General features: G+C 32.7%; 1 protein-coding gene across 2 annotated transcripts in view; it reads left to right on the plus strand.

Annotated features, from left to right (window-relative positions):
* Positions 1 to 26,587, plus strand: part of LOC125068488 (RING finger protein nhl-1) — a 121,281-nt gene that overhangs the window by 39,826 nt on the left and 54,868 nt on the right. For both annotated transcript variants that reach the window (XM_047677629.1, XM_047677632.1), the window contains exon 3: positions 14,227 to 14,318. The gene's annotated coding sequence lies outside the window, so the exon portion shown is untranslated. The remainder of the gene's footprint in view (positions 1 to 14,226; positions 14,319 to 26,587) is intronic.

Consider the following 26,587-nt stretch of genomic DNA (forward strand, 5'->3'; position numbering starts at 1 on the left):
AAAACACAAATGAACTAGCACGAAGCATGAATCAGTTTCATCTCACTGAGTTAATAGCATCGTCTTTTACACTTTAAATGGTCATTTAAAATTATTGTACATACCACTGGCCATTATCCAAAATCAAGTTTTTCCGAGACAAATAACTTTTAAAAGACTCTATCGGTATTCGTACACGTATAAATTTGTATTGCAATTAATTGGCATGAGGCCACATATACACACACACACAGACATATATAATGTTTAGTTAATTGGTTTCATGATTCGAAGGATAGATTTAATGTTGAAATATAATAGGTACATAACATTAATTGAAAGCTCGTATAATAATTATATTGCTCCGTATATATATTAAATTCTAAACAAGAGTTTAAACATCGGTTTAATTCCAGATTTAGAGGTTTACGTCGGTGATCTTGCTCGATTGGGCGTTACCGATAAATAGGCCGCGAGAAACCTCAGATGTGCCCTGTTACTGCGGAGTAACATGACACAGGTCCATTTAGCATAAATCAGTGCGGGATGAGAACGCAACGAACGATGATTTAATAGGCGACGATTACATTTTTTTTTAATATTACAAAAGAGATCCAGTAAAGATAAGCCGAAGGCTCCCTTTGTATTATGCTATTTAATATTCCAATGTAAATTAAATAAATATACCATCTATATTTTTTAAAGATTTTCAGAGACAATGACATAGAAAAAAGGTAACCAACAAACGTATCTCAAATTTTGCTTATCCATATATCCAGCCTCAAGGCGTAACGCAGCTATGTACTGTATTGATGTTTGAAGGTAAAATAACTAGTGCGAGAGTTGTACCACCAGTAAATATACAAGTTCAGTAACACAACTATTTTATATATAAGATTTATGTATAGATAAGATATACTAAATTTATAGAGCAACAAAACTTACATATAAAGTGCAGCAACCGCCGGCCCGATATATTTTATTGATAATCTTAAACCGAAGTAATCTTCTTAGATTTATACCAACCCGAGGAATATTCCTTCGATATAGCCATTTTATTTCTATTATAAGATCCATAAAATGTTTCAAGCAAAAGGTTGCGGTTCACGCTAAAGGTTTTCATTCATATTTCGCTCATTTTTAAGACAATTGAACGTTAAATTAAAATGAATACGTCAAATTATTCAAGTACACTTCAGGACCTTTATTGTCGGTCGAGTTGATTTTCAGATTTCATCGAATATGAATTCATAAAATTCGTAGATATTGTAATTTAAAATATCTTGACATGCCGATATATCTTATAATAAATCGTTGATTCTATTTAATTAAGAGAAGAACCACGATATAATATTGACAACATTCTGAATTATGTTAAATTTTTACGGTTAGAGACATTTATTTTCTCAAAAGATTTACATCTAAATCACTTACAGAAAAAATTACAAAACAATTAGTATAAAAATTAAATCGAATAGGCGTACATAATAGGAGTAATATTACAATAACCCAATAATATCAGTACAGTGTCAAACAATACAAGGATATTTTGCAAGGATATATACATATATTTGTAGTGCCTAAACAAAATAATGATAAGTAAGGAAGGTGACATATTGAATCTATCTGATGGTTTTAAATTTTTAGTATCAATAATATAGTAAGCTTTATGAAAATGTTAGTGTTTTTTATACTATAGTCAATTAAAGGGGCCATCTAATGGTAGGGCTACACTGCTGCTACTGATATTGATACTGCAAGAAATATTAATTCTTCTTTATATCACCGATGTGGTAATGACATTACGAAACTGAAAACCTGCTGTCTGTGGAAAGATCAACGGTATTAAAAAATTCAATAGCCTAAATAAACGTTATATATATTTAAATATGCAGAAAAAACTAATGAGATGTGAATCCGTCACGTCACACTTTACAATGTCATAGAGTCTGAAATTGAGAGTGCTCGATAGCTTTCGATTCGTTTCTCTGCTATTAGCTAGAGGGTTAACGACGACTCAGGCATGTTGTGAATGTTGTCTGTTTTGACACATTTTACTAATATATGAAGTATTTCTTGTTGGTATTGGTAATGGCACCAAATATCAAGATTTTATTTTATTATATATGCTTATAGACAATTTTGCTGCAAGAAATATTAACCATTATTGCTATATCCCTTATGCCTGTACTAGCAGAGTAACTATTGAGTTTCTTGCCGGTTCTGCTCTGTAGAATCTGCATTCCGAATCGGTGATAGCTTCACTTTATATAGTTTGTTAAATGGCGATTCAAAGTGCTTGTAAAACTCTACTTAAATAAAACATATTTTGATTTTGTAGTTACACTGGCTCACTAATCATTGACACCAGAAAAACAACGAGTACTGCTGTTTGCCGGTAGAATACCTGATGAGTGGGTGCTACACTCTCAGACGGGCTTGCCCAAAGCCCTACCACCGAGTAAAGCCTAATGTCTAACTGCACTAAATATTGAAATGAAAATGTGCAAATATACATGAACTCAGAAAATGTACTGCACTCTGTTCTCTATTAACTCAACGGAGAGGTAATCTATAGTACCATCATACATGCTGTTATGCTTATGTTGAGCCCATGGATACACCAAAAATTTCGTATTGAAAATCTTGATACAAATATTGAATTACTTTTTAATGGAAAGACCAGATATTTGAAACTATTTATCGTAACATCTGCTACAATGGCTTATAAACAATCTGTATCAGTCATAAATAAGCAGTAACAAATTATTAAATTGTGGGACCCCACGTCTCAGGTGGCCATCCGAACGAATTCAATTCATCACGCATACTAACCTGTTTCTTTCACACATCTAATACACTACACATGTTCGTTCATTTAAAACCGGGACGAAATATAAGCGAACCAATAATCAAATTTTCAAATATTTTACAACAAAGTTCAAGTACGCCGAAATGAATATTCCCTTTTTTCTTGAGCAAATAAAGCTCTAGTGTTTACAATTGGTAGAAAATTTTATTACTTAAGGTACTTGAATCCCAAGGCTCGCTTATCTCAAGTTTGAAGTGCTTAAAAGGGCTCAAACCATCGAACCCTTTGACGTGAGGGATGATTTATTTAATCTGAAAAGGTCTGGCAACTATATTATTGTTTCCGTCTCGCTCCATTTAATAGCGCACTGGAAAAATAAAACACGTAACTATAATAAGGTTGAGAGTTCATTGGATACTTTAGTAGATTCGTCATAGCTATTGAAAATCAGGGATTTTAGAACCCAAATTGGAAGTTGAATGTTACACCTATTTAAGACATAATTACTATCATTGCTTACCATATCTTTTTTTTATATTTTCTTTCCTTTTTTGTTGTGTTTTTTTTTGTATATCAAGTAGTATACTTTGTTTATTTTTATTTGTCGGGATTCTTTTTTTGTATACTTTATACAATTGTGCCGTGTCCTAAATTAACTTATTTTTTTCTTACTATTTCTAACAATGATATTATTGTTACAAGAAATATAACAATAAGAAATTAACAATATTATTGTTATAAGGAAAAACAAACTTATTCTGAGACACCCGATTGGAACTAAGTTTCTTTCTCTATGTATTATGTTCCAATAACAGATACACTAAAATAAATGAACAACGTTTGATAATAATTCATAGACAAGAAATAAAATTGTTATTAAAAATCTTGTTCGAATCAAAACAATAACAAAAAAATAAGTTTAACTAACATAAAATAAAACTGCTTTGAATAGAAAGAGACAGAGATAAAAGGAAAGAGAGGTATATATCATCATAGCATACGAATATATTAAGTTATACTTTGATATTATAAAAGACAGACTATTGGACAGGAAATAAAATTTCAGAAATGGAGTGATGGCATAATTATGTCTGTTCGTTGTTAATTATCAATCACCAAAACATTTTCCTCTACAGGTAATGACTGCCATTGAATAGTAAATTAATTTTGTTCAATTTAAATTCAAATATAATTTAATTATTGATAAAGCGTAACTTTGTTTCCTGCTGGTTCTTCTCGACAGAATTTACATTTTGAAAAAGTAATAGCAACACTCGTAGTCTACTGATTACCGTAACAAAGTGCTCAATAGTCGCTCATGAGAGCTTAGTTAAATAAACTTTATTTTAATTTTGTATTTAAATTTAATTTCTTGTTGTTTCTTTCTGCATTATTGCTGACTGCTTAAGGATGTTTATTATATTGATATTCCATAATTTTCTTTATTATCAAGCTGCACCCGTGCGAAACAGGATGAAGTCGCCGGTAAATATAGTAATAATCAACTCAGCTTAAAATATTTAAAGCGATATAGCTCCAAGTAACCAGTGAACAGTTAACCTCGAATCTGGACTCAATGCTTCGTTTCTGGACGTTAATTCATACATTCACGGTCATAAATTCAATTCCTCGCGAGAATATACTTTTATATAAATCAAGAAATAATAGAGTAAGAAAAAATAAGGTGGTCTCGATAATACTTGATATTTCGATAAACATGTAAGTATTTGTTTTCCTTGAACTCTATCCTGTGGTAGTCTTTTTGGTGTTTTTGAGTTTATTTCCATATATTAATAAAGTAAGCTTGTGTAACGCCTAAGAGACATTATTATTATCAATAAAGTAAAATACAAAATTACTCTTCCCCCCTCGAAATTTAAATTTGCAAAAATCCTTTCTTAGGTAACGCCTATATAACGAAAGGAGTAACTATACTGAACTTCAAGTCAATCGGACCTATTGTTTCGGAAATCTCCCGATGAGTGTCGCAACGACTGTCTATTATCTAAAAATTACTAATTTTCTGTGGATTTTTAGTTTTACTATAAATTATGTTAGTAGAAAACATTAAAAAAAAAGTTGAATGAATTGAAGAATGAGTGAAATGAAGTCGTTCTCAAGTTACGGCGTGACCAAGGGAAATAGCGATATATTTAGATAAAGTTAGATAAAGTAATACTTCAAAAATTGTACATTTTAAATCTTTGTTGCGGTATAGACTAATTATTTAGTAGAGGATAAAACTAGGAGTTCTGAACTATCGATCTATAGAACCTACAGGAAAACAAGAAAACGAAGTGTAACCATCAACCCAGTGGAGCAGTGTCATAGACCAATAGCCAAACGATCTCCTTTGAAAGGACTGGCTAAGCCTAATATTTCAAATCGTTTTTGACTTGTCAGTATTTAAACACAACTACCGTTTCGGAAAGCAGCCTCTAGGGAGAAGAAACAGCAAGAAACTCGCATAGTTGTTTTTTTCAAATAAACAGATTTACAATGCGTTTTTTTCACAATAATTAGTGTCCTGTGACCCGAGCCTAAATCCAGACGTTTTTTTTTTAAAAGTATTCTTTTAATGAATAATAATATTTATTTATTTATTTCGTCTTATTTTTTTTTTTTAAATGTTTAATTTATTATTTGTCGTATACCCAGAAACGTTCTCTGAACCGTTTTCAAACGGAAAATAGGGGTGACAAGTTTATACTTAGTTCGAAACCTTTTATAAATCCTTAAAATTAGTAACATACCTACTCTTCATTTACCTAAACTACACTTTTAAAACGCTATTATCCCGTAATTGCTGTACTTAACGAGTTCAATGTCGTGCGTCAATAGAGTTCGTTTTTTAAATTTCACGTTCAAATTTACCGACGAGGTTCTTTGTTCTTAGAGAATAGCCTTACTGAAGCAGGATAAGTCCGTCGGATACGAAAAATTCAGTGTATTTCTGCTAAAACTCCACAGCGAGTTCACATTGAAAATGTTCTTCGTATAAAATAAATTGAAACACTTATCGTATGATTTGAGCTTTACTTAAGAATGTCTTGAGAAGTTTGTTCTCTTTTTCAACTTTGTCGCAGCTAAGAATAATCATGTATTTGTTTGCTGTATGACCCGATTACGGGGTTATGAAATACTTAAGCAATAGACTTATATACGTTATTATATTAAAAGTATATATATTATATCAGTTACCAGATGGTAAATGGTCAACACCGCCTATAGGCATTAGGAGTAATAATGGCCATTACGTCGCTAATACGTCACTAATTTTTCGGAACTAAGATAGTATGTCCCTAAGGCTGTTGTTACTAATATTATCACAAAAACCCAAAGCGAGCGCTATTAATACGTCAAGTGTTAATAAAAGAAGAGTTGTTTCACACTACCGAGTATTTGTATTCGCTTTTGAATTTCTTGATTTTGTTGCTCTACTATACGCTACGCGCGTTCCAACCCGTCTTTTGTTTTGTAAGGTAAGCATTAACTATTCATATTCAGTGTTACTTTAAAGACACTGCACCAAACACAAAAAAAAAAAAAAAACGAAAAACAATATTAGGAGCCGGTGCCGCTGCGCAAAAAGCTGAAGCGAAATTAACGATTCAAATATGTATTCGTGTCTTATGTCAAATTATTTTTTTATCCCATTTGCTCTTAGAGACACTTGGCCCTTGGAGTAGTAGTGCAAAAAGCTTCATTAAAAGTACAATACATAGCCTTATTACCTCCACTGGTGACAGGAGGGCTGGTTCGTTTTTTGCCCAGACGATCGGAATTGCAATTCAAAGGGGAAATTCTTGCCACCATTCCACGCGGTCAACATTTATACAGACTATTTTTAATTCATATTTGTATATATTAACGGAATAAATGTTAATAATTCTTATGTAAATAATTGTTAACATAATAATATATTTTATATCTAAATAAGAAAACAAGAATATAAATTATCTTTAATAAATAACCAATGACGTTAAAAATACAGACAATTATAATAACACAGTAGTCTTTTTATATTGATAAAATTTGGAAAGACAAAATAATTACTACAATAAATAGGACCGCACTTGTTCTTACATTAAATGTCAAAAATCGTAAGCACATTAAAGCGGCTTGAATTTTAACGTGTCCAAAAGTCTACCAGTATCATGTAATCAGAAACTCTTTCAAATCGTTAATATCCATGTCAGAGCGATGTCCTATCAAGCGCTTACCGCTCTAAATGCAAGTCATTTCGCGTGACAGCCTCAATTTTCTATGAAAATGCAGAGTAGCTGAACGACTCCGTGTCTCTTGGACGTTGGACGTTGGCCAGATGCACTCAACTAGAGATCTTAGAATTAGCTAAGCTGAAGATCCGGCTATATAAAGTTGAAAAAACGCCTTTGATATTATATGCCTCCAATTGATTCTCTAATATTTTTTTGCTATGATTTTCATTATGTCGTTTTTATTTATGAGAAAAATATTTACTTAAAAAGCACTTTTGAGTCATCATGAACATTGCTGAATTAAAACTACCACCGGTTGGGAAAATTGATTTTACCGAGAAGAACCGGCGAGAAATTCAGTAGTTACTCTTTTCCACCATTTAAAAAGATAAAAAACCATCTGATATTCGTAGCTGACCAAAACGTTAAAAAAATAAATGTAAAATTTTATATATTTAAATTCAATTCTTTTACGCGGCGTACAGTAGTGTGAACTGGCAGAACTCTTCACGTAAAAAAAAAAGCGTTATAATATTGGTGGGGCTCCAATCGAATCTCTCTCCTCTCCCTCTCTATTCTTTCTGTCCCCTTCTATAATATGCGGCTTATTATAAAATCATTTGAAGTTATTTTTTGTTATTGTTTTAATTCACGCGGGATTTTTAATAACTTTTTTTTTATGCGTCATTTAATTATTCTCAAACGTTGTCAATTTACTTCATTGTATCTGTTATTTAATTTAAAAAGATATAGTAAAAACAGGTCTCACTTTTTTTTTTTAAATTAATAAAAATAAGTTACATTTATAAATTAAAAGTAAATAAATCGTATTAGTATAATTAAATAAAATATTATAGTTTTAACTGTATAAGAATATACAGTTCCTATTCGTTGATTTCCATACAAGACATACATCTGTATGTATAAAATGTGAGAATGAATCCTATTTGAGAAATAAAATAAAGTAGAATCTAAATTCCAAACCGGTAGTTGTTTTACGTTCAATTTAATCCTGTAATAACTTAGTTTTCGTAACTTAGAAAGTAAAGTAGGTAAGTTTCGAATCGAAGTTGAGTTTCAACAGAGAATTAATGCGAGCATTTTTGGCCCGTATTCCAAATTATTACGATTCATACAGTACATATTGATTTCAGTTCTCACTGCAATAGCCAATTAGGTGAATGGTACCCAATGTATATGATAGCCGCGATGGCCCAGTGACTAAAACAGATAGTGGTAAGTACCACTGAGTTCTGAAATGCTTAATTTGTCTTGAGCCGTTTGGTTTAAGAAAACGGGAGAAAACCTGCATGTTGAATTAAATTCCACCACATGTGTACATATGTTACTTTTTGTACCTTATATCTGAGGACCTTTGAAACGAGCGAGACCACGGGCGACAACTAGTAGTTGTATAAAAATGCAGAAATCTTGCAAAAAACTTTTCTCTAACCCTTCAGTTCGCGAAATTGTACACTGTATGTTGAGGATAAGCCATGTACGATATTTAAGTAAGTTTGTCTTTGTGTGGTACAATAATATGATGCGTTATATATTTATTACATCTCGTTTAACAATTTGATTTATCCTCCGTTTTTTTTTAAAAGAGACTTACAAGCTAGTATTGTAAATCATTGGGAACAATGTTTCAAAATATTGATAATTCATATAAGATTTTAAATTAACATGGTTATTTTTATTACTAACAGTATTTAAAACGGGATATTTATCATGTTTTTTTATTTTTATTTGTTTTATTTGTCTCGTGAACAAGACATTCGTAGATAATGTCGAAATATCGAGCTCCAACAAATAAAAATAAAAAACATGGTAAATATCCCGTTTCAAATACTGTTAGTAATTGATAATTCATTCTTAATAATGAACGTATTATTGTTATAAAAAAAAAACACCCTATAGCTCTAAAAGATTACTTTAGGTATAGATTCATAACAATAGAACAGCCATCACAGGACTATCCTGTGATGGCTTTTTAGAGCTATAGGGTGTTTTTTTTTTTCTATTCCTATTCCTAAATAGGAAATTGAGGATATTTAAAAGAATATTGAATTAAAGAAACCAATAATCGAAATAAAATTAATATTCTTTATTCAAGCTTATTAAAACATTTGAGTTATCCTGTTATAATATTGAATTAAGTGAAAAGTTACTATTGTTTCGGAAAGTTTCTTGTAACGACAAGAAACTCAGTATTTACTCTACTCAAATATTTTAATTACAGAAGTTCACGTTGACTTACCGGTTAAGGTCGTTTTAAAAGATTATTAAGTAGATTAAATTGTATCGAGTAATATGCCTCAATTATCTTTTTTTTATTTAATATGAGATAAATTTATTGATAGACCGAGTTAAAAACAAAGTTGCATTATAATAATTACAAGATGTCAAACCCGGTCTTGCTCAGGTAAAATAAATAGAAGTAAACAAATACGGTTTATCCTTAACTTTTCTCATCGAATCTACCGTAGGTACGAAATTATTATTTGTAACACATTTTCTGAGCACAACCTAAAAAGTCAAACATGGCTGCCTGTTGAACTTCATTTCAAACGAAATATCTCGATTAAACAAATTTACGTACGTTGTCGACTAAAAATATTTATATTTTAACGATCTATAATATTGTAAATAGGTTTCGATCGAGTCTATCGCAGTCCTGAAGGAAATTATTAATATAGATGGCAATACACAGTAAATACGCTAGCGGAGATAGTTCATTACGGCATCTTATGAGAGCGTGAAATCATCGCGTCGGTATAACCCTTGCCCTGCTAATAGATTTTTAACATGAAATATAATAATAATCGCTGTCACTCGTACAATGGGACATGCATCCATTGGCGTAATGCCAAATATCGCTAGCTGAGGGGGCAGATAGGCGACAAAAGAAACACCGTTAGCTGACTACATTACATATATGTAGTCAACGAGCTGAACTCGCAGTTCTTAGCGATAAACTTAGTAATTATACCAGATATATATATATCCGTCAGTGCACCCTTTTAGTTATTAAAAGCACATTTAAGCATATAAACAGCCATGAAATATCATTTTAGTCTAATGGCTAGCTTAAAGCCTTTATATACTAAGGTCATAAGAGTTCAAATACTTGTTCCAGCAGAGAATAATTGCGTTTCTTAGACAAGAGTTCTCAAGTGCAGTCGGAATTTTGGAAATTGTCAGTGTTACTATTTCCGCGCCTTACCGGGGCTTCAGTGTCATAAGAGTGAAGAAATAAAGAGTGTACCTATGTTCTTGCATTCACTTGCACTAGAATAGCTCCTGAGCAGTCTGAGTCTAAAATCGATCATGAGGAAAACATCATTACAGTTTTTTTTTCTTGCATTAGCAGCCTGTAAATTTCCCACTACTGGGCTAAAGTCCTCCTCTCCCTTGAGGAGAAGGTTTGGAGCATGTTCTACCACGCTGCACCAATGCGGGTTGCTGGAATACACATGTGGCCGAATTTCGTTGAAATTAGACACATGCAGGTTTCCTCACGATGTTTGCCTTCACCGCCGAGCACGAGATGAATTATAAAAACAAATTTAGCACATGAAAATTCAGTGGTGCTTGCCTGGACTTGAACCCGAAATCATCGGTTAGCGTTCAAGCCACTGGGCCATCTCGGCTCTTCTAACCACTGGGCAATCTCGATTCTTAGTTTTTTTCTAGTGCAAACAAATTTATTTTATTGAAATGTTTTATAAACACTGAGAAACTGTAATGAAAACACAATTAAATATAAAACATAAAACTTAACATACATGATAAATGTAACCCAATAAAATTATTTCACAAATATGCTACGTATTAGCGGTATACTCAAATTGGATCTTTAAACACTCATCGGACCAAAACGATAGAGTTTATTGAAAATTACACAATTTACTTAACTTGGGGACAGGGCTTTGTTTAAATTTATAGGTATAGCCAACTCATCATATACATATTTATATAACTTCCAAGCAGCAATACTTAGTAATATTGTGTTCAGTTTGAAGAGTGAGTAAGCCTCAGCATCTCAGTTTTCAGTGGCTTTATTAAATTTCCATAAGAAATATTTGTGTATATGATAATGTAAAAGCTCAACTAAGGTAAATCTTAAGATTTACCAGTAAAACCTAATATTTACCGACATGAGTTGGTAAATGTGAGTATTTATTACAAAGGGACGACTTTTTCGGACTTTTACCATTCCAAACTAGCCTAAAATATAAATCCTAAGATTTACCAACTGAATGGTAGTAAAAGTTCGAATCCCAAAGTTCTATGGACATTTACCATTCATAATCGGATTAATGGATATAAGAATTTAAAAAATAAAATTTAAAATTACTATTATTCAGATCATGACCTCGGCGAAAGGTAGCAAGCATGCTATTTCGATTCATCCCGTTGAATAGCCATTTGGATTCTCAGGGAGAAGATTTAACCATTCTATCTCCAGAAGTAATAAGACTGTATTACATTATGCTTAAGGTATAAAAGTAAACAGGACTGGAATTTCGCAGTTATCAGATAGAAAAATTAAATCATCTTTCTGTCACTAGAGGAAATAGAGCGTTACGTTTTCTCTAAGGTTTATGCACTACTCCAAGGTCCAAGTATATTGATAGCATATATGTATCGAGAGCCGAGATGGCCCAGTGGTTAGAACGCGTGCATCTTAACCGATGATTTCGGGTTCAAACCCAGGCAGGCACCACTGAATTTTCATGTGCTTAATTTGTGTTTATAATTCATCTCGTGCTCGGCGGTGAAGGAAAACATCGTGAGGAAACCTGCATGTGTCTAATTTCAACGAAATTCTGCCACATGTGTATTCCGCCAACTCGCATTGGAGCAGCGTGGTGGAATATGCTCCAAACCTTCTCCTCAAAGGGAGAGGAGGCCTTTATCCCAGCAGTGGAACATTTACGGGCTGCTAATGCTAATATATGTATCGAAGGGGTTAGGCATCAACTCATTATCAGACATGATGATATCCGAAATGTAAGACTATTCGTTCACATTGGTATTATATTTCTTTTCGATTTTCCATTAACTATGACACTTTTGGCTGTCCCGTTTTCACGTTCCAGCATGTACGATAATAAAATAAATAAAACTTTTTGATGCTTCGACATATATATGTCGGAGATTGGGAAGCGGAACGACAACTGACAGTTGGCACGGGCGGGTAATTTAAAAAAAAAGGATAGCCCACCCACGTCCAACTTCGCCGCGTTTCCGAAAAATATACGATAGACGAAGATCGCCCATATTCTCCCACGTTCCCTTAGTTATATATATGCGTTGATACATAGTAATCTGAATGAGAACTTTCAATCTGTATTGTTGGAATTCCCACAGGGTCTCATTAAAAATATCAACTATTCGAATATCTGTCTGTGTCTGAGTATTACACAGAGCGTAATACGTGTATATTTCATTAAGAATCTCTAAAGTAAATAAAAAAGTAACTGTGTGTACTAACCGTAATACTCCATAGCCAATTTCGTAAAGATAAAAATCTTAAAAATTTAAATCATAATAAAGGCTCGGCTTCAGAAATCTGTGGAGATAAAAATTATAAATTAATAAATAAATAATTAATAAATAAATTTTTATTCTATCAAGCTTCAATACTGGTTGGTATGTTTTTTTTTTAGTGTAGGAGATTATTAGGGTGCCCATATGCTCGTCCGCCAACAAATATCATAAAAAAGGAGACTATTAATAGTTACATATTTACCGAATGATAAGTTGGTACCGCCCCAATTTTTAACTCACTGACCCGTCTTGGCTTATAAAAGTAGTAGTTGTAGCCTGTAAATATTGCACTATGCTGAGTCTTTGTGGGAAAGTTTTTGAGTTTATTCCACTATCCGCATCCGTTTCAATACGGATTGGTGTACACATGCGGCAGATTTTTATCTGATACATATTTTTTATGACGTAGTTTGGCAGACGAGAATATGGGCCACCTGATGGTAAGTGGTTACCGCTGGCCATAAAAAATATTAACCATTCCTTACATCGCCAATGCGCCACCAAACTAGGGAACTTATATGCTATGCCTGTGGAACTACACTGGCTCACTCACGCTTTAAGCCGCACAGACACAACAATACTGAGTACTGTTGTTTAGCGGTAGGATATATGTAACGCACAGAAAACATTTTATCATGAAAACCTAAATCTAAAAGTATATATAAATTTCTTATCGGTTCGACAAATCTCTCTCGAGTTCGAAAAGTCGTAAAAAATCTAGCAAAGTATAATTAATTTCCGAATATAGAAATTTATTGCTTGTTTATGAATTTATAGCCACTAGACCATAGAATAAATAATGCGCAAACATTACGTTAACTTTATAAATCTATTTTATTATCTTACCAATATTAGTTTCACTAGTGGTAGGGCCACGCTGTACACCTTCGGGTTGCAATACGCCCGGGGAAGTAACACTCTGTCATTAAAAATTGGCGTAAAGTTTCATTATCCCAGGAGGGTACCATCAGCGATTGCGGTGGTTAATCCCTCTCTAGGCCGCCATACTTAGGGCGTACACCACCTTAACAGGGATGCCCAGCTGCCCTTCAAATTCAATTTTGCGCTCGTTGTTCATAGCAGGCGGAGTAGGCATCATAAGGCTCGGATCACGTACTACCAATCGTGTTGGTAGATTTGAAATAAATAGAGACGAAAATATAATAGTATAAAACCCATATATCACAAGTCCGATTTGCCCTTGGACGCTTTTTATGGTCAGACTGATTCAGATTTCAGACAGTATTTGCATTTAACATTGAGTGACTGATTTTCTAAACTTCATGTTCATCGAATACACTGTACTCTTCCGATTTCCTTATTTTTACTATAACTTATATTTACTTTTTAGAATAAATGTTACCCTAAAGACAAATTATTAAATTGATCACATAATTTTAATATTGGTATTTTAATGAATAATATGTTTTTAAAAATAGAACAAGAAAAAGTTTATTTAGAACACAATAAAATAAGACACATAAAATATATTTATAATAAGATTGATATTTAACCGTTTTCAATAGTGATGTGTCGCTAAAATGTCGATATAATTAATTGGCGAATAGTTAGACGGAAACATTTAGTTAAAATATTATACTTAATGATCTAGAGTGTCAAATTCTTATCTATTTTAATTAAGAATTATCTTGATTTCAGGTGGTGCAATTACTTTTAAAGGGAGCGAGAAAAGGAAGGAAGAAGTGCGGGCCCGCCATTACGAGGCTGGGCCCGCCGCTGGTACTTTAAACGTAAGTTATTATATCTTATTATTCTAATGCCAGCAAAAAGGTTTTAGTCAGTAAGTATATATATTTCTATTAAGTTGAAATAACCCCAATAACTTTGTAATTTTTTTTTTATTATTTGGGATTGAATTAGTAAAATGAAATGAGGCTATTAAAAATATAATAAGTGCAATAAATATTTAAGATAAAATAAATGATTGTAATACAATATTAACGAGAACATAAATATTGTGGGGTACCCGGTTAGAGATAACTTTGTTATATTATTATTATTATTAAAAAAATGTTTGAAATTAATTAAATAAAAATAAATAAATTGTTTGTTAATAAAGAGCGCAAATTATAATTAAAACAATAATAAAAAAAATGTTTAAATAAAGTTATACAAAACGAGAGAAGGAAAGGGGAAGGTCGCCATGAGGTGCTTATCCCTTCCTGACAGTACACTCTACTGTAAGCAAATCACTCTAATGTAAAAGAACTTTGTTCCGAAAACTTACTAAACGAATAAACAATAAAAATTATAATTATCTTCAACACTATACAATACGCTTAATATATGATGTTGGATCCTTACGACTGCTTTTAATTAGGGCGTGCAAATTCAATGGATGCTTGCCAACATATCGGTGGGTAGAAGCCAGTGTATTCCCAGTTTCCTAACTCTCTAATGCCGTCTCATTGAACTGAAGATAGGACGGCAAATCCGACATGACCGGATATAATTCAGACTCAGGACGAACAGCGTTACAAATTTCCCGCGAGTGTAAACACTGCAAATATCTTTCAACTAACCAATGTGCCAACGTCCAATGTTGGACCTCCAACTTCACAGAGAAACAGCTAGCAACTCTTACTAGACCGAGAGCCACCAATCATTTGTAATATAAATACCTATCATGAAAAATAAGTTATTACAACTCAAAATGCAAACATTGCGATGCCGACTCTGTATTCCAAGTTAACATGTCCCTTGGGAATGATAAAACTAAGTAACATATCTTCCGAAGATGCTAAGTAATTTATAACATTGTACAATACAAGTTGATTCACTTGGTTTTGTACTGCTATCTCCCCGAAGGTGGCTCAAAATTACTACATATAAAGCAAAAAGATGTATTTTAAATAGATTTGGTAGGTTTTCCAACAAACAAACAAACAAACTCTTTCGTTCTAATATCTTAGTATAGATATATTTAAAGAAGGCAGGTGTTACTTGACGGTAAATATCTTTGTCCATAGATAATGGCAGTGTAGGAAATATAAACCACTTCTTACAGCGTTAATATAAGATCGCATACGCGTAAAATTTATATTCTAAGCGATCGATGAGGAATTAATTTAAAAAAAAGGGTTTAGGGCGTATGCCTCCTTTTCGTTCCTATTGCAATTTTTTTTGTGTCATTTGCTGTTGGCCCTACTGGCTTCTACAGCATCACCGGGAGTGGGGGCGAGTACTAGACTAAGCCTTGAAGTTTGAGCCCTCTGGGGCTCCGAGTGACATTCACTCTGAGGGTCTCTCCTGTGAGTGCAACTCGTCAACGTCTTATATAGGCTGTGCTAATACAATAAGATTTAAAAATGAAAGTACATCAAATCTATCATTATCTATCTATTTTGCAGTAGGGAAGCGCCGCTTAAACGTCGATATCATTAAGCGTGATCTAAGATGGTACGTCCCTTATGTCTGTAGTTAGAAGTACCTATAACTGGGAGCCCAGCGCTCTTCAATGTCAAATAAAATTATGTGTTTATTTTACTTGTTCGTCCCTTGTGTCTGTAATTACAGAAGCTCAAAGTATTGCTGCTTGGTGGACCCAAGGAATAACTCACACAATACCTATCCCAGTTAAATACACTATTTAAAACGGTATAATGTTATAGAATGTTAAAACTCTACCAATCTGATTGGTTCATTATTATTAACAGCCTGTAAATATCCCACTGCTGGGCTAAGGCCTCCTCTTCCTTCAAGGAGAAGGTATGGAGCTTATTCCACCACGCTGCTCCAAAGCGGGTTGGTGGAATACACATGTGGTAGAATTTAGTTGAATTTAGAAACATGCAGGTTATCTCACGATATTTTCCTTCACCGCCGTACGAGATGAATTATAAGCACAAATTAAGCACATGAAAATTGGTGGGCACAGTGGTGCTTGCCTGGGTTTGAACCCGAAATCATCGGTTAAGATGCACGTGTTCTAACCACTGGGCCATCTTGGCATATCTGATTGTTTTGGGACTTTTATATAACTAGAGAATGCATTTATAAATTAAGAAAATCATATGATAATAAAATAATTTATACTCTATAGTACTCAGGACTATTGTAGAATGCTACCAGTGATGTTTTTTTTTTAAATTGAATTTTTTTTAGATTATTATTTCTGGAATTTACCCAAAGATAAAAAACAAACAAATTTACGTCTTTATAATACTATATATAGTTATAGATAAAAGTATAGATGAGAACACTTGTAATAAATGTGACTTATAATACCGAAACAACATAGACAGTTATCTTTGAGACATATAATTATTCATATTATTATTATTAATTGAAATATTAAACGTAAAGAGTACGATACCATTTTTAAATATATCTGTTTTCTGTGCTTAAGATCGTATAAGACTTAGTTCCGCCTTTGGCTAAGTGCAAAAGCGTGGGAATTTAACTCAACGGTCGAATAAGTACCTGTACGTACGGCTGTAATGTATTTCTTTGTGGAAACTTCGAGAAATATGAAATTTAAACCTGCGAAGTACATTAAAGGTAACGTTTTATGTATATTGAAAAGTTTGAAAATGTTCAAGTATATTTTATACAGTAATAAAAAAAATGCCATGTATACTGATTTAAGTTCCAACGGAGAGCAAAAGCCGTAAAAGCTATACACGTCACTAACACCTGGAGTCATTTCTCACTCACTATTCTGGATTTCTAGCTTGCAGGCAGTTAGCATACACAAACTCACTTTCATTTTGTTACATAAAGCAGTCATAATCAATACATGCATAATTGTTCAGAAATTCTCATTGAATATAATACCACCAGGTAGGGTGGTAGGTGAAACCCACTGATCAGATATTCTACCGCCAAACAGCAATACTTAATATTGTTGTGTCTCGGTTTGAAGTGTTAGTGAGCTAGGTAAATAAATAAAATGTAAAAAAAAGCACGGGCAACTGTGAGCCCGTGGATGTTGTAAATTAAATTTAAAAAAAAGTGTAAATACAGACACAAGGGTCTTAGTTCCCAAGGTTGGTGGCGCATTGGCGAAGTAATGATTAATACGAAAATACTTGACAAAACGGGAACAGTTACAACTTAAATAAATATATAAAAATAATAAAAATTGATTTCAGGCGAAGCCCTTAGTAACAATTATCTTAAATAATAAAGTGTAGTAGTAATAAGCGTATCATATTTTCATAAAGTTAAGCGTAACGAAATGTCCTCTCGTGCCAGTGTCCTTTCCTCTCGCTTCTATGCTATACGTGGGAATGATTTTGTGAAAAGGAACGGAAATGTGTAACAGGAAGCAAGGAAAGCGCGCGCTATTTGATTTGACCAATGAACGCGTTGTTAGACTTGGCCAATATTTGTTTCTTATTCCAAATTATTTTTTCATCCTATTCGCTGTTGCAACACTTGGAGCTTGGAGTAGTGATGCAAAATCTTTATTAAAAGTTAAACACCACGCCTTATTGCCTCCGCTGATGACAGCAGGGCTGGTTTATTTTGATTTCAACGGGGAAATGCTGCTAACATTCTAATCACCATTCCACTCGGTCACGATTTGTACATTAACTAATTTTAATAACGAAAATTTGTATATACTTAAGGCCTTAATGTTAATAATTCTGATTCATATAATATAAAAAGCTCATAAAATTATGTTTAATATTAAAATAAATCACATCGCATCACTTTCACTGGATGATAAGATTTTTGATCCTAATTCAAGAAATTGCGATTAAATAGAGAATTGTTGCCGGGATTCTTGCCGCCATTCCAAGCGTTGATGATTTGTACTGTAATTGTATGAGAGTTTTGGTTTATGTAGATTTAGTTAAGTTATATCGTGTTTGTTAATTTTCTCAAGTGATACTATTATAGTGCAAAGTGAGTGCGCAAACACCAGTGGACTCTTTATTCGCTAACTCATAACCCGAGACGTCCGGAAAAATTTCACACGCAGGACCAGTGGCTTTATATGATTTTTGAAGCAAAGGAGTAAACATTTCTAACTTCCAGAACTTAGTCTAATACAAAAATTTTGACGTCAAATCCCAATGACTTTTCAATCGGCTGGATATGGGCTTTGTTTCCAAGACCTCGTGATATGCGGCCTTATTATAGCTATAGATAAACCAGGCAGTTAAAATTACATCATGCGTGCAATTCCATTCAGCGTCAGCTGTATTATTCTGTAAGCTGACTTTGTATAAAAAAATAACAAATTTGATTTTGTGATTTTGCTCTTATAAGAGTAGCATACATCGAATTTTAAATTTGCTACAACAATGATATACAGGATATTGTGATTGTAACAAAATAATTAATCCTAATATATAACATATCTCCACTACAGTTTTATAATAAAAAGGCCTTTTTTATTATGCAATATCTTGAGCGAAGTTCACATAATTCTTATGTAATTGCAATTTTACAGAATAAAAGGAAATAAAATAACTTTCAGCTTCTTCTAATCTTGTAATAATAATAAAAAATAAAATACTGACGTCATAAAAAAAGAACGTTACGTTCTGACGTGCGTGTAAAACTTGGTTATTTAAGGGTTCAAAGTGGGGCAAGAAGGAATTAAATATTATAAAAAGGAAGAATATATATATTTTTTAAACATTATTATTATAATTACTACCAGCCCTACCATGTTAAATAATTAAGCTCATTTTTAGGCTGAAATATATCAGCTATTTCGATAAATCTTTAACCATGAATGGTTGGTAAATTAGTCACCAATCAGACACGCGAAAACATTTTGAAGATAACTTTAGATAAAAACATTTTATACGGTATGGGATTTTTTTTTTTTGAATAAATTTGAAAAATATTAAGGCTACTAAATATTGCAAACATGTATTCTGCTATCTTCTAACTAAGATTTAATAATAAGTACGTGTATTAATAATAGGCCGCGTTTATTACACAAACACATAACCTTATCGCTAATTACACCAACAGTTCAAATGCAAATTAAATTGTCGCTTCTAAGTAATCGAATTTCCTAAGGAGCAATAAATGTCTTTATTACGTAGCTCTAACCGAAATTTATGAGTATTTTTATGATGCCTTTAATTTTTAAATTATTTTTCTATATATTGTGATTGAGTATTGTGCAAGCTTCAGATTACCGCAAAACAGACATGCTGTTTTTTTGGGATCTTAACGGAATATTACATTCAAAACTAATCATTCGATTTGTTTTTAATAAATAATAGTATTAGATATAATTTATACTATATATGACTCAGACATGATGTAGATTTCTAGTAGTAAAAAATTTTTTAAAATTGGATCATTCGTTCCGGAGATTGACTCCTATATAAATAAACACAAACAAAAAAAAAACTCTTAATAATATTAGTAGTGGAGTAGTTAGTGTGGCAGAATATCTTGTTGCTTGCCTGAATGTTCCTCGCGATGCTTGTCTCCACCGTCTTCCATGAAATGAACTGTACGCACAAATAGAACCTTAAAGTGACGTAGCCTCGTTGCAATTCGGATTCGAATTAAAGAGTACTATATTCTAATTCGTCCCACCTTGTCGCACTGATTCCATATCGATACCATTTCTGTCAAGACTTCTAATCCAAAACCACAAACTTATTAATTTCTCGTATTATTTACTCCAGAATTTGAATTTTGTTATTAGGAGTTATCTCAACGCTTTGATAGCTAGCAATAATAATTAGAACTTTATGAAGGATCGGTAGCATCTTTGTAAATATGATAATTATGCAAACTTCTTAAGGGCCTCCGTGAATAATCTTCGAAGTTTGAATTTACGAATAAATTATTTTTAAGCCGTATAAAAAACGTCAAGATTCAAAATTTTCGAGTTTCTTTTTTCGTAAAAATTTGTACATAACTCGGTAATAACTTAATAATAGCAACATCTGTTTTGCTAAAACGAAGAAGTTATTATAAACGAAAAACAAAAAAGTATTCAATTTTGGTGTCGTTTTTGACAAGCAATGTGCCACAGTAAATATACCGTGATGATTGTCAAACATCGGAGGAGACAGAGCTGCTTTTATGTGGATTGTACCAACGTAACAATAATAAAAACGCCTCACGTTTATAGCATATAACAAAATGTTAAGCAATTACACTTCTTATAACAGTTTTTTTAACACTCACCCGAAATTTCCATTCGGAATTCCACATCATTGAAATTTGAATAAGGCACGTGGAGTTCAAATGTTACAAGTCTCCAGTCACACGTACGGAAACGCCTCGTTTAAGGTTTCCTCACGGTAGCATCTTTCGTTTAAATTCGAAAAAGATTGTAAAAGGAGCGACTTATTTGTAGAGAAATTCAATTTTGGCGAAAACTTATTGACGATTTTATTCACTTTTTGAGTGTTTTTAAATGATCAGAAATCAGATCGGGTTAAGTTCGTGCTATTAATTATGTATATGATGATACAAAAAAAAATATGTAGTAAGAATTTCTATGTACATAAAACATTTTTATGTATTCGAATTTCAGTTTTGGGACTGAGTTTGTCGAGTGTTAAATTTGTTAACATTTGGTCCCATGGTGGGCGCCAGTTTGCTTTAACTATCTCTAAATAAAAAGTGAAAAGGGTTACCCATATTTGCACGTTAAATGGTCCAACAATGATTTTGTAATTTCGTGTATTTTAAAAGTAATTTTTGAGCACAGAGCTGAAAAAATCAATGAACAACCAGGCATGTTTTGAATTATTCCCAGCAGTGGGACATTATGAGCTCCTACTTTACTTATTTTACGCTATAAAAATAATACAGCTAGACCTTAAGTAGAAACGCTTCTCTCTTGAAATAAAAATAAAAACCGTAGACACTGCAACGCTTAGGAAAGTATACATCAAAGCCTAGAAGTCGTTAGGAGAGCATTAAAGATGATTTGCGGAAGCGTGTATAAAAGATGACGCGTTAAACCAGTGAGAGTCTGAAAAATTCCCTATTTCTTACACGCTATAAAATACAAGGAAAGATTTCTTGCAAATGCATTGAAAATATGTTCGTTGTTAAAATACAGAATAGAAAACGAATAGAAAACGAAATGTGATTTAGGAAATAATACCTTGCACAAATGTTCTGTTAAACTATTTAAGTAGGAATTTACCTTCTAAATCACTTATTTGGTTCACTTCAAGAACTCACGCGAGCAGAACTTTTTAATCGGCTATAGGGATCATTATAATATGAACAATTTCTATATAAATACAGATCCTATATTATTGGAGAAGTTATTTATTTTCCTGTCCACGGAATTTCGTCATCTACATTGATTACGTCACAAGGCAAGATCCGAAAATGTTATTTCAACAAATGATTATGCGGCTTAAATCAGAATCTATAGAAACACAAGATCACCTGATAAAGGCTGGTTTTTAAACATTTTCCACGTACATTATTTTAGTGCGTTGTTATCATATCGAAAAATTAACTAAAGCATTTTAACTATAGAAAAGTCAAGTTTTATAAGTTGATTTAGGATATACGCTGTCCATTTTAAGCGTCTTGAGATTAATCATGATGTCATAGAACGTTTTTACTTAGTGGGACATATTTATTTTAAATGTTTAATGGTTTATAATTTTGAACTCAAATAAAATATAGTTTTTTTTGTTCTGTTTTAGTCTATAAATGTCTTTTGCCAATAATGTTCACTCGTAGATAAGAATGAAGAACTTCTAGTATTTCCTTCTTCGAATGATATTAATGCTTACTTATTTGTTCTTTTTCAACCCATATATAGAAATTTTAACCATAAAAAAGCTGCAAAATCTTCATCATTAAATTATTTTTTTTAATAGATAACATAAGAATACGAAATAAGATTTTCGATAAGAAAACAAAAAAAAAAAAAAACATGTCTGAAAAATATAAGTCACCCTAATGAAAAGACGGCCTCACAAACATCTGGTACCAACGAGCCTGATCCAAAAGGAAAAGAACTTAAAGGAATTTCTGAAAAAAAAAAACTTCTTTAATAAGATTATAACAATCTCATCAACGTTGAACATTCAGTTAGAAGACACGCAGGTATACATGTAATAACAATAAAAGAAAATTGTTATTGGCGCGGTGAATCTTAATGTACCGCGCAATATCTTTTGAGGAACGCACGATTCCTCCCATAATTGTATAAAGCTGTGAATTGAATTAGCCTGAACTTTTCCAATTTTTACTTTGCGTTATTTCACTTGTTTTGCTTTAATATTTACAAGTTATCAAATTGCCTCTTTGCTCTAATGGTCCGATTATAATGCAACCCGAGGTCTGGTGTTCCGGGTCAGGATATTAAAAATATATTGAGTTTTTCATCCGAGGAATTCTAGGCCTATCTGGAGCTTAACGTGTTTAATGCCATGTTTCGTTAATTAGGTTAAGTCGTTGGTCTTGAATCTTTCTGGTCGTAATGCATTTGTCGATTCATTGGCTTCTAAGAGTAATTTTGCACACTATTAACTGCTTAGAGGGTCCAGTGGTTAGAACGCGTGCATCTCAACCGATGATTGCGGATTCAATCCCAGGCAAGAACTATTAAATTTCCATGACGTGCTTCATTTGTGCTTATAACTCATCTTATAACTTGTATATGCCTAAAATCAATGAAATTTTACCAAATATGTATCCACCAAGCCGCACTGGAGCAGCGTAGTGGACTTAGCTATATCTTTCCATCAAAGAGAGACGGCTTTTGTCCTACTTGATCATAAAAACGTCCTACCCACTTGGCTGTTCTTCATTGATAAAATGCCGTGACCGAAAGCGGTATGAAGAAAATCTGTTTACAAAAAAAAGCCATATTTTCAAAGAAACTCTAATGAAATACTTTTTACTGTATTGTTTAAACTGTGAGATTGTGATAGGATCTAACAAATAGTTAAACTAAGGAACGAAAATCACTTATTATATTTAAATCAAAGACATATCCTGTAATCATTATCCTTCTCAGTTAGTAAAAAGTATAGTACTTTTGGACATATACATACAAAGAACGTATAGCAATAGAAAAATGAATCGTTCAGTATTTTGTGTTATCACTGAATAATATCGTGTAACGTGTTAGGTTAACATTGTTTGTTTGTTTGTTTAAAAATATCCCTATTGAATATTACACCAGATCCATATAATTATACGTAAACCATTCTAGTGATAGTTTAAGATATAGTCTTAAAAGAAAACAAACGAGGAGTGCAGCAAGACGTTTCGTTACGATTTGTAATAAAAAACCCTAAAGGACATAACATCTTACGTGGTAGTAAGGCTTGGGCGTTTTAATAGGTACCATCAGATACTATTCTATTGCCAGAAATTTAGTATTGTTCAGCAACTTAGCAATTGAGCGAACTACAGGCACAAGGGAATTAACATCTTAATTCCCGAGGACGGTGGCGCATTTGTAATGAAAGGTATGGTTAATATTTCTTTGTTCGGCGGTTGTGACCACTTATCACATTGCTAATCCGCATAGAACATTCCAGAATTAAAAATAACATATTTTCTATTGAAGTTAGCTGTTTGATTTTACCTGTGGAATGCTTACAAAAACTGTCAAGATATTCACTGGTTATGGTCATTTTTCAAAATAAATAGACAGTTAACAATCTTACCTCTCTGTCGAAGGACGTCCACTGCTGGACATGCCCCAAAGATCGCCACAACGACCGGTCTCGTGCAGTCCGCAACCAATTAAAATTGCCATGAGATAATTCGTGTGTTATGGAAATACAAATTGAATATTAATATTCATGTTACATTATAAAACAAATATAAGTACCCCATATAAACAAACGACATAAATGTAAGAAGTTGATAACTTTATGACGAGTCGTTGGAATTATCACTTTATGACCGAAATGTAAAACATTTTACGATCATGGTAATGATATATCGTGTATAACAATGTTATGATCATATGTCACTTTGTAGATAGATATTTTGATATTTCACTCGGTGAAAAAGAGAGGAGGGAGAGATTAATTATTATTGATATTGACATTTATTGTGATACGCTATTATGACACTTAAGTGCAATAATTATAATAGTCAATTTCGCATACTTCACTTTCTGACATTTCACGATTTTCGCCTTTGTTCTTTAAGAATAGGTCTACAGCTCTCATATTATTACTACTCGCTCATTGTAGAACCGTTACTTGGTCGGTACGATTCAGCTAATGTAATGATACCATTACCACTTAGGTTACGAGTATTGCACCATTTTTCTGAGTACTTTGAAGCATTAGTGCTAGAATCGTTATTTACAAAAGTAAAGCCGTTCTAGTTAATAGTATCGTATGTTGGATCAATGTTTGTAGTCCGACCCAATCATGTATCAATGTTTGCCATTAAATTGGACCAAATATTTGAACATTTAATTAAATTGATTATTATAATATGCGTTGATAAGTATTGTGATAGAAAATATATAGTCTTGGAAGTCATAGATAGGATTGGCAAATGGGCCATCTGATGGTCGGAACCACTGCCAATTGACGTTGTTTTCGTAAGAAATTTTAATTATTCCTCATATCACCAATGCGCTACTTTTGCCTTTAGCTTTTAGAACTAAGATATCTTGTCCCTTGTGCAGTTACAAAACAATACTGAGTATTACTTTTTGGCGCTAGAATATCTGCTGAGTGTGTAGAAGCTACCCAGACGAGCTTCCACAATACCCTAAAACAATTGATACATTAATAAGCCCAGGCAAAAATGTTGTCTACAAAATATTATGAGAAGACGGCAATGGAAGCTTTGGTAGAACAAAAAATGGTTAAGTTATTTTATGATCAAACCTAATATAAATAATATCGTGAACTTTATAGCGTTTTCTGAATCCTATTTAAGATTAAAGTTTCTAAATACATAGCTATGTTTAAAAATTGCATTCTTTTTAGTTTCAAAAATATATTACTTCTACATATTTTGAGATTTTCAGTTAAGGGATCTTCTACACAAATATTGCGCACAAAATTATTATAGGGCAATAATAGCCTTCCGTGATTATGTCTGAAATAAACCTTAACACTAAAATGGACATTATCTTATTATTATCATGCATACTTTAAAATTGTCATTTGACAAGGTATGGTGTCATTTAAGTGAGAAGCTACTCCATCAATCTCATTCGTGTCTTCTCCATCCTACCTGACATTGGCGAAATAATCTGTGCCCTATGGCACAACTAAAAGTCATTAAACTAAGAATTGAATTGAGAAGCTACTACTGTTTCTTACAAGTATCTGCAGAGTTTCTTGCCAACTTTTCTCACCCTAATACAGTGCATATGATTTATTACTCGAACAGACGTTTTTGCTGAATTTGACATTCATAAAACATAATCATTATATAAACTGATAGTATTTGAATCGATATATACTATTGCAAGAACAAGAAATCCACCCTCATCAACTCAATAATTAAATAAATCGACCAAATTGCGAAGCGCAGTTACTAATACAATTATTAGCATTAGCAGCCCGTAAATGTCCCACTGCTGGGATAAAGGCCTCCTCTCCCTTTGAGGAGAAGATTTGGAGCACATTCCGTTGAAATTAGACACATGTAGGTTTCCTCACGACGTTTTCCTTCACCGCCGAGCACGAGATGAATTATAAACACAAATTAAGCACATGAAATTTCAGTGGTGCCTGCCTGGGTTTGAACCCGAAATCATCGGTTAAGATACACGCGTTCTAGCCACAATATATAAATAATATTGTATAATGAAACGACTTCCGAAATGCTTTGCATATTTTGGCATAAATTTTATGTACGTGATATATTGGTTTAGTAGTATTTCCATTAGTCATTACAAAAAATAGCTCCATATTCATTAGTTTATTTTTTGGGATGAAGATTGCGGATTAATGTGAATGTATAAAGCGTTATGTCCACACCAGGTGGGGTGACCATATATAATAAAAAGAGACAAATAGAAAGGTATCTCTGTCTCTTTATTATCTTTAGATACGGATTATAATGTTATTATTAATTTTATCTACTTTTTGCTATTATTGTA

Source organism: Vanessa atalanta, chromosome 13 (genome assembly GCF_905147765.1).
Source record: "Vanessa atalanta chromosome 13, ilVanAtal1.2, whole genome shotgun sequence".
Lineage (NCBI taxonomy): Eukaryota > Metazoa > Arthropoda > Insecta > Lepidoptera > Nymphalidae > Vanessa > Vanessa atalanta.